Source organism: Theropithecus gelada, chromosome 6 (assembly GCF_003255815.1).
Source record: "Theropithecus gelada isolate Dixy chromosome 6, Tgel_1.0, whole genome shotgun sequence".
NCBI lineage: Eukaryota > Metazoa > Chordata > Mammalia > Primates > Cercopithecidae > Theropithecus > Theropithecus gelada.
Window position 1 is genome coordinate 72390019 of NC_037673.1, and position 9655 is coordinate 72399673.

Below are 9655 nucleotides of genomic sequence, written 5' to 3' on the forward strand. Positions count from 1 at the left end.
AATTGGCATTAGCTGAATCCACTGCTAAGACATCTTCCCACTTGGGCTTTCATGAATAATATAATGATATACACAATGCCTCATTGGAATTTACCTAACTTAGAAGGAACATGCCTGCCCACCTTCCACAAGAGGCTGTACATCTGACTGTAATGGAGTGCTCCTCACTCTCCTCAATGCAGAGCAGAAATAGTCACAGCAGAGTGGTACATAAACTTATAGTAAATGTGTCCAATTTAAATGTTACCATCATCAGCAGGAAACATACTACACAGCCATTGGCTGGATTTCAAGTGACTGTGTGGGTCTTTGATTTCAGGAAGTTCGTGAATGCTCATCAAGGGCTAAATAAAGTGGAAAGCAGCATCCTTGAAAATCATCACTCTCGGGACAGGGTCTGCCTGGAATAGCACTGAATGTGTTTAGTAGTGCCTTAGGCTTGGGGGTTTTGGAGAAAGCTGCTTGAGACTTTCTCATGCTCATAAATTAGGTAAGGAGCAGTGAGGAAGTGTCTACAGCAACCTCAGCCAGTGTGATATGCCTCTACAGCTGTATGAAGTAGATTCTCTGACTTTATGTTGAAATCTACAACTTGCACAAAAAAGAAAAATCTTTTACCATTTCTCATTAAAAAAGTAATATAAGTTTATTGTAGGGGGAAATAATCAAGTGTAATCTCATTGCCCAGATATAATCACTGTTAACATCTTCATTTGAATTTTCCCTAGGTCCATGTATCTATATATCTATGGTTCATAAAGAAGAGATTACACCAAAAAATGTCTTTTGTTATCTATATATTTCCAGTTCATAAATATAACACTGAATTATTATTTTTGTCTGAATAGTATTTTCATTGATATATCACAATATATTTACTCCAATTCCCTATTGCATTTAGATTATTTCTAATTTTTCTGTTAATAATACTAAGAGAGCTTTTAAGTCAATATATCTGAATCCTGAATAAAATTCTTGTTCTTTCTCTTTGGATGGGTATTCAGACTCTTAATTTTACAAATGAAGAAATAAAGTTCCAGAAGGTAACAGAGATAGAACTAGGCACTATTTTCTATTTTTCTTTCCTTCCTTTCTTTTTGAGAGTTAATGATTATTTTAAAGTATTCCTAATTTTCTGATAATAAAAGTAGGACATGGGAATATGGCACTGGATATTCAAAAACCACAATATCCTTTTACTTGAAGATTTTAAAAGGAAATGATTACAATAAATACCCAGAGTCAACAATTATCAAGTTTCTGTCATATTTGCTTCATCTGTCTCTTTCCTTTGAAAGCAAATCCTAGGCTGGGCTCAGTGGCTAATGCCTGTAATCCTAGCACTTTGGGAGACTGAGATGGGCAGATCACTTGAGGTCGGAAGTTCAAAACCAGCTTGGCCGTCATGGTGAAACCCCATCTCTAAAAATACAAAAAATTAGCTGGGCATGGTGGTGCACGCCTGTAATCCCAGCTACTTGGGAGGCTGAGGCAGGAGAATTGCTTGAACTCAGGAGGTGGAGGTTGCAGTGAACCAAGATCGTGCCACTGCACTCCAGTCTGGGCATTAGAGTGAGAGATTGTCTCAAAAAAAAAAAAAAAAAAAAAAAAGAAAGAAAGCGAATCCTAGGTACCATTTCATTTTATCCCTACATGTTCAGGTATGCTGTTAGGGCTCAAAAGTGATACCCCAAAGATTGTGCTTTGATGTGCTGAGTGGCCTTGAAGCTGCCTCAGAATCAAGGTTCCCCTAACCTTTCTCATCTCCACCCCCTCCCAAGCATAGGGAGAAACTCTCTCTGGAATTCCCTCATCTAACCAAGAAAGCTTTTTTCCGAAAGAAATGCAATTTTTCTTAGGATCCCCTCCCTAGGGGTCTCACCAAATAACCAGGAAAGATCAATCACCAGAGAAGAGAAGATGTTGGAAGTCATCACCTTGGCCAGACAGAGGTTTCATTCATTCTTCTGAAGGAAGCTTCAAGAGATTACCTGGGAAACTTAATCTGCATAATAAGATGACCTTTGTTCCTGTGCAGTTCTGCCCCTCACCTTCCCATAATGTCTCCCTCCCACCTCCCAGATTCATACATCTCTTCCCATAACGAGAGTTTTTTTGTTTGTTTGTTTTGAGATGGAGTCTTGCTCTGTCGCCCAGGCTGGAGTGCAGTGGCACGATCTCAGCTCACTGCAAGCTCTGCCTCCTGGGTTCATGCCATTCTCTAGCCTCAGTCTCCTGAGTAGCTGGGACTACAGGCACCCACCACCTAATTTTTTGTATTTTTAGTAGAGACGGGGTTTCACTGTGTTAGCCAGGATTGTCTCGATCTTCTGACCTCGTGATCCACCTGCCTCAGCCTCCCAAAGTGCTGGGATTACTGGCGTGAGTCACTATGCCTGGCTAAAGAGAGTATTTAAGCAACCATCTAGCCCCTCTTAGAATTCACATTTTGTATGAATCCCATGCACATGTATGCATGTTAATAAAATTTGTATGCTTTTTTCCTCTAATAATCTGCCTTTTGTCAGTTGAGTTTTAGCAAGCCTTCAGAAGACAAAGGGGAAGTTTTCCCTCTGCCCCTACAATGCCTATGTAAAAAAAAACAAAAACAAAAAACAGGCTTTTAAAAAAAACAATACCATATTACACCTAATAATTTAATAATTCTGTGACATCATCTAATATGCAGTTCAATATGAAATTTCCATGACTATCTCAAAATATCTCTTTTTACATTGGGTTTGTTTGAATCAGGAACAAAACAAGGCCCACAGATTACATTTGGTTGTTAAGGCTCTTAAATCTATATTAATCCTCAGCAGTCTTTTCTCATTTCCCCCCATGCCTATGTTGTAGAAACCAGGTAGCCCAGTGGAAAGCTTCATATTCTGAATTTGTCCATTTGTTACCATGTTATTTAGTTGTTTCCTCTATCACCTATATTTCCATCAATGAAGGTAGCTCTAGAGCCTGGATTAGAGTCAAGTTGGACTCCTGTTAAGAGTATTTCACAGGTAGTGCTGTGCAGTCAGTGTTGCATTAGGAGCTACCTAATGCCTAGTTGCCCACTTTTAGAGTATAGTGGGCCCAGTGCTATGCCATCCCAGTGGGGGAGGGCAGGCTAGAGGGGTGGGAGGGCAATATCAAGACAAATGCAAAATACCCTCCCACCCACGATGGTTCCTCTTCCACCTCCAACTACACCTTCATGGGTGTAGAATCAGATTTTGCTTTCAGATGGGAGAGGTTTCCTCACCCAGCCCAACCCACACCACCACCATAGCTCCATCATGGGCAAACTGTTTTTATAGACTTGCAAATTAATGTCTGTGGATCGGCAGCATTAGCATCACCTGCACCTGAAAGCTTGTTGGAAATGCAGAAACTCTTACCCTATAATTACCAAATTAAAAATTGGATTTGTTGGGGCTCAAAGAAATGACACTCCAAAATATGGCACTTTGACATGCTGAACTAGAGAAGCAGCCACAAGGCCTCTCTGCCCTCCTTCCCCACCCCCAATTCTCTGTGTCTCCCAAAGCTCAGGATGAGGCTGTTCTCTGAAGTTCCCTGATCGACCTAGAAACTGGATCCGCCACAGAGGAATATAATTGCCTTTGATCCTCTCCCCTAAAATATCACTAAGCAGAAAAGATTAAAACTCATATCTCAGAGGAAGAGATGAAAATTAAATACCACACTTGGAGCCCAGACACTGTTCTCTGGTCCCGTTCAATTCCCAGAGAGAATTATTTGCTAGCCATTAACTGAATATTGGGCCCATTCATTACCCCCAAAAATTATTTGCTATATAAATTGCCACATTTCCCTGCTCTTTCCTACCCTATAAAGAAAAGTATATAAGCATCTAGACCTCACTGGGTTTTTAGGTAATCATCCTCCTGGTATTCCCTTGTGCTTATGTGTGGTAAATAAATGTGTGTGCATTTTCTCCTATTAATCTTCCTATTTATTCTGTGTTCATTTTCAGCAAACCTTCAGAGGGGGAAGAAGAGCTTTCCCTTAGCCCCTACACATTCTAACAAGATTCTTCCTGTGATTAGTATGCCCTTTAAAATTTGAGCACCACTGGTCCTCAGGACCCCAGAGGAGTTAGGTCTGGATTAGAGGAATAAGGGCAGTAGTATTAGTTATCTGCTTCTGTATAACAAATTACCCTAAAACTTAGTAGCTTAATAAAGATACATTGATGGGCCAGGTGTGGTGGCTCAAGCCTGTAATCCCAGCACATTGGGAGGCCAGGGCAGGCGGATGACTTGAGCCAGGAGTTTGAGACCAGCCTGGCCAACATGGTGAAACCCCATCTCTACTAAAAATACAAAAATTAGCTTGGCATGGTGGCATGTGCCTGTAATCTCAGCTACTCTGGAGGCTGAGGTAGGAGAATCGCTTGAACCTGGGAGGTGGAGATTGCAGTGAGCCAAGATGGTGCCACTGCACCCCAGCCTGGCAACAGAGTGAGACTCTGTCTCCAAAAAAAAAAAAAAAAGATACATTTGTGATCTCACATATTTTCAGAGAGTTAGAAAGCAGGAGTGTCTTGGCTGGTGATTTCTGGCTCATGGGACTCTTACGAGGTTGGTGTTGGGTTGTCAAGCTATTGGCCAGAGGAACCACTTCCAAGCTTCCTCATGTTGTTGGCAGAATGCTTCAGTTTCTTGCCACAAGGGCCGATCCCTAGGAGTGCTTATGATATAAGGGTCCCCAAAGATGAGTGGCTAGAGAGAGAGAGAGAGAGGGAGAGAGAAGTCACAGTGTTTTTTTAATAGCCTAATCTCAGAAGTGCCATCACTTCTGTGAAGTGATGCCATCATCAGTGAAGACATGCCATCATTTCTAACACGTTCTATTGGTTGTACACACTAACCTAGCACTCTGTGGGAGGGGAGTATGCGGGGGTGTGAATGCCAAGAGACAGGGATGCTTGGGGACCGTTTCATAGGCTCTCTACTGCAGTAACCATAACCAGGCCTTCACCTTGTGAAAAGGATGGGAAACTTCCTCCTGGAAACAGAGTAGGTCTCACAGTCAGTCCTCTACTCCAGGAGAAACAGAGTTCACCTGGCTGGCTCTTATCTTTCTGTCCACCTGAGTCTATGGACTCTCATTTCTGTTGCAATTGCGTGATTTGCTCTAATGCTCTCAATTCTCACAAGTACTTTTTTTTTTTTAAAGTTACAGATTTTCTCTTGAGTAACTTCTTTAGATAATCTATGCTGCTTGCCATAGGAAGAACTTAGTGACTGACAGTAAGAAATCACTTAATATAAAGGTACATAAAGCCAGGCGTGGTGGCTCATGCCTGTAATCCCAACACTTTGAGAGGCCGAGGGGGGCGGATCACCTGAGGTCGGGAGTTCAGGACTATCCTGGCTAACACGGTGAAACCCCATCTCTACTAAAAATGCAAACTTTAGCAGGGTGTGGTGGCATGTGCCTGTAGTCCCAGCTACTCAGGAAGCTGAGGCAGGAGAATTGCTTGAACCCGGGAGGTGGAGGTGGCAGTGAGCCAAGATTGTGTCACTGCCTTCCAGCCTGGGTGACAGCGTGAGACTCCATCTTAAGAAACAAAGCAAAACAAAACAAAACAAAGGTACATAAAAATATAAGGGTACATAGTTTTAGAGGTTGGTAAACAAGTCATTCAGTGTGTCATTGTGGCATCTGGGCTACAGGGGACAGCTGGGAGGTAAAATTACAGGGGAGAGCAGGGGATGGTTTAGATACAGGATAGTGGAGAAGCTTGGTTTTTTTTTTTTTTTTTCCTGAGGAACGATGATTAGAACTCACCCAGGGGGATACTCTGGCCTAATTGCAGATATTAAGGCAATAGAATTGTCCAATCTGGTGAGTGATGAACTTAGAGTTGGTGATTAGTAGCTGTGAGGGTTGGGGCAGTGTGATGCTGTAGTCCTACCTGCCAAATGGAGCTGATAATACTCCAGGAAGATGTACTTTTAAGTTTGTTTCAACAATAAGGAAATACAAAAACAAGTTCAGTTTTCCCCAACATTCAGGTAATGGGCTTTGAGAAAAAAAAATAGGAAAGTGGCAGTTCAGTGCGGGAGCTGGGAGGGCTGTGGAAGTGGGTGGGGCCAAAATAGAGCCCTCCCCGCCGCTGCAAGAAAGCCCTATAGAGCCTGGTTAGGAGCTGTGGAGCAGGGGAGGGAGCTCCAGAGAAAATGAAGCATAAAGCTTAAGGCCCAGACCTGAGGGAGAGGCCAAATGTCCGGCAGGAAAAGAACCAAGCAGGTTTTAGAACAACGGAAAGATAAGAAAGCAAAGAGGGGATCTGGAGAAAGAATAGGCTCATGAAACCCAGATTAAAATTCTCTTCTCAGGAATTGACAGTTTCCAGCTTGGGGCGGTAGAATCAGCTTTGCAAAATAGAAAGGAAAAGATTTCCCCTGAAGAGCTGCAAACCATCTGATTCATGCTTTATTTCCTTAGAAACATCTGTATAAACACAAGGATTAGGTATGGTCTCCCCCGGCTTCCTGTCTTTAATTTCCTTCTTTTTAATCTGGGTGTTTTGTTATGAACTCTTCTCTCTTAAGACAATGTTTTTAACATTCAATGGTTGGGGCAATTCCCAATTCAGTCTGTGATTATTTCACCTGTGCATGATTGTAAGATGTTCCTGCCACTTCCTTCTTACGCTAATAGTAGTAACGGTGAGACATCAAGACCCAAAGCGAAGATGCTGACCCACAAGAAGCGAAGTATGGAAATAACTGTTGTTCAGGGAGGCCCTAAAACAAGTCGGGTTTGAATGCCTCAGGTCCTTCCTGTGCTCTGGGGGAGAGGGATTCTAGAGCTCAAGTGCCTCACACTGACCTATGCTTTGATGCCCTCAGCATCCGGCCCTACCTCTCCACCTTCAACTCATACCATGTTCCCCCAAGCTTCAGTCCACTGGCCCCTTTCTGAGGTTCCAGGTGTCAGTGGAAGATGCCAAGTCGTGCTCTCCCTCTGCCCCAGATCCTCACATAGCTGATCCTTCATCTTTCTCACCTCCACGCAGATGTTACCTCCTTGAAAGGACAATCTGACCCTTTATCTGAAGGATCCCCCCGCACCCCCTCCCCACATAGCAACCACTCTTTTCCTTGGTCCTATGTCCTTGTTTTATCTTAATCAAATTTCTAGAGCCAGAAATTATCTGATTTATGTGTTTGATCATTTAGGGTCTGTCCCTACCAGATCATGAGCTCCGGGAGAGCGGACCCGAGCCACCTTTACTTACCACTGTTTCTCCACCATCTAGAATGATGCCTGGAACATGGTAAATACTCAGAAATGATCTACTGAATGCATAGTGAATGGCAACAAGTTCCAAGTCTCAAAATGTCAAGCTGACCCATTTTCTTGGTATTTAAATCCCTTCCTGGTAACTGGTTAGGCTTCCACCACCACTCAGCCCCAACCAGTCTGGGTTGCAAAAATCATTCACCTCAATGGCCAGGAGAAGTTGAAGACCCTTCCAAAGGTGGCTTAGACCTCTGAGGAAAGCTGTCAGGAAATTTTAAAAGAAAACTCAAAGGGCATTTTGATGAAAGAAGAAATAAGATAAGGAACTAAATTTCAGCTTATGAACAACAGTTGTAGAAAGAGGAGAGTTAGGAGGGTGAAGACTAACATTCATTTAGGTCCAGCCTCATTCGCATGTTTTACCCATGTTATGACACGGAAACTTCTCAAAAAGCCTATGGGGAAAGGTTAGTATCCTCATTTTGTGGATAAGGAAACCAAGGCTCAAAATGGTTGAGCAAATTTCCCAGGATCCTGCAGCAAATACGTGGAAAAGCCAGGTTCAAGCTGAGGCCCGGCTGACTCTAAGCCCATCTGTGTGTGTGCTATTCCCCATCCACAGCCCTAGACTCTCTGCTCTGAGGATGTGGGGGTTTGGATGGGGCATGTGCTGGCATTACATAGGTATTGAAAGACACATGGGCAAGAATACCTCCCATGCCCTCACCATCCACATGGATTTCACGTATCCTTTAGGAGCACCCAAGTCAGAACTGCCTTCTTTGTTTTGAAACAAAGGGTCTAGTTCACTGTCATTTTTACATACAATGGAGACCTTTATAAATTATAGCTTTTTGTTCCTCCACTTGCAAATGAAACAAGGACCATAACAGGGCCATCAATTATCTCCCCAATGCAGAGGACCTGAACATATAAGCTGCAAAAAGATGCCTGAAATGTTATAATTTGATTGCTTCCCGAATAATCTTTTACTTGGTAGAATCAAATGTAAGTGCCATTGTGCTTGTGGCTTCACAGCCATCTTGAAAATTAGATAATGCATCTTTAGGGTGGGAGTGAGAAGCCTTGTCCTTCCTGGCACATTTTATATAATAAAAAAGGCTTGTATGGAGCAGGGGTAAGCCGGGAAGGTGAAGCTACTTAAAGCTGCTGCTTTCTTTCTGCATTATGGTACAGAAAGCAGCAAAATATCAAAGCCACACACAGATTCCATCTCCCCTTAAAATGATAGAAGATTAGTTAAAGACAGAAGCAGCTCAGGCTCAGTAAAAAACAAAAGGTCTTTTCATATCCAGATGGGACTCTTTAATCCTCTGAAAATTCCCAGTGTCACTTACTGGGGTAGAAGTTGACTATTTAGCTGTCTCTTTTCATTTTCGTTTTAGAGATCGGGTCTCACTCTGTCACCCAGGCTGGAGTGCAGTGCACAATCATGGCACGTTACAGCCTCAGACTCCTGGGCTCAAGCAATTCCCCCACCTCAGCCTCCGGAGCAGCTGGGACTGCAGAGGGGTGCCACCACGTCCAGCTAATTTTAAAACATTTTTTGTAGAGACAAGGTGTCACTATGTTGCCTAGGCTGGTCTGGAACTCCTGGGCTCTCAAGTGATCCTCCACCCTAGGCCTTCCAAAGTGCTGGGATTATAGGTGTAAGCCTCTGTGCCTGGCTATCTCTTGAGTTACCTTCACTATTAGACTCTGAGCCACAGTAGGAGAAACCTAATAGTCAACCATAATGATGGATGTGGCAGAGAGAAAATTACAGCTCCTCGCTGGACAAAGCACCCAACACACGGAAAAACACAGGAAGAGGTTTGGTCTTTGAGTTATATAATCAGCCTGGATTTTTACATGGCAGAGAGAAGGGTGAAGATAGATGCATACTGTACCTTTTTTTTCCCCCCCCGAAAAAAGTGTACAAATGAGGCTTTGACTTGTATGTGTCCACTTCATCTGGAAACTCCATTACTAATTCAGGGAAGGAGTTGCTGGACCAATTGAACAATTTGTCTCTCAGATATATGCAGTAAAATGAAGCATCCTATTAGTTAACAGAGAATTGTCTTGATACATACAGTAAAAGGGAATTAAAAGCGTTGTTTCCAGATTGATTGTGCTGGACAAATTTGGCCAAATATAAGTCCATGACAATAACCTCTTATGGCCTTGCACTTTGCTTTACAGTTGTTCCAATAGAACTCAGTATTTTGGGTCTATACACCAAGAGGTGACATGAAATGGAAGCTGGGATCATTATGGTTAACCTGAGTGTGTCAAAAACCAAGCAGAGGCTGAATGTTATTATACGCAGCCCGTGAATCAGAGTGAATGATAGAATCAGGCTAAACTATGCATTGCAAAA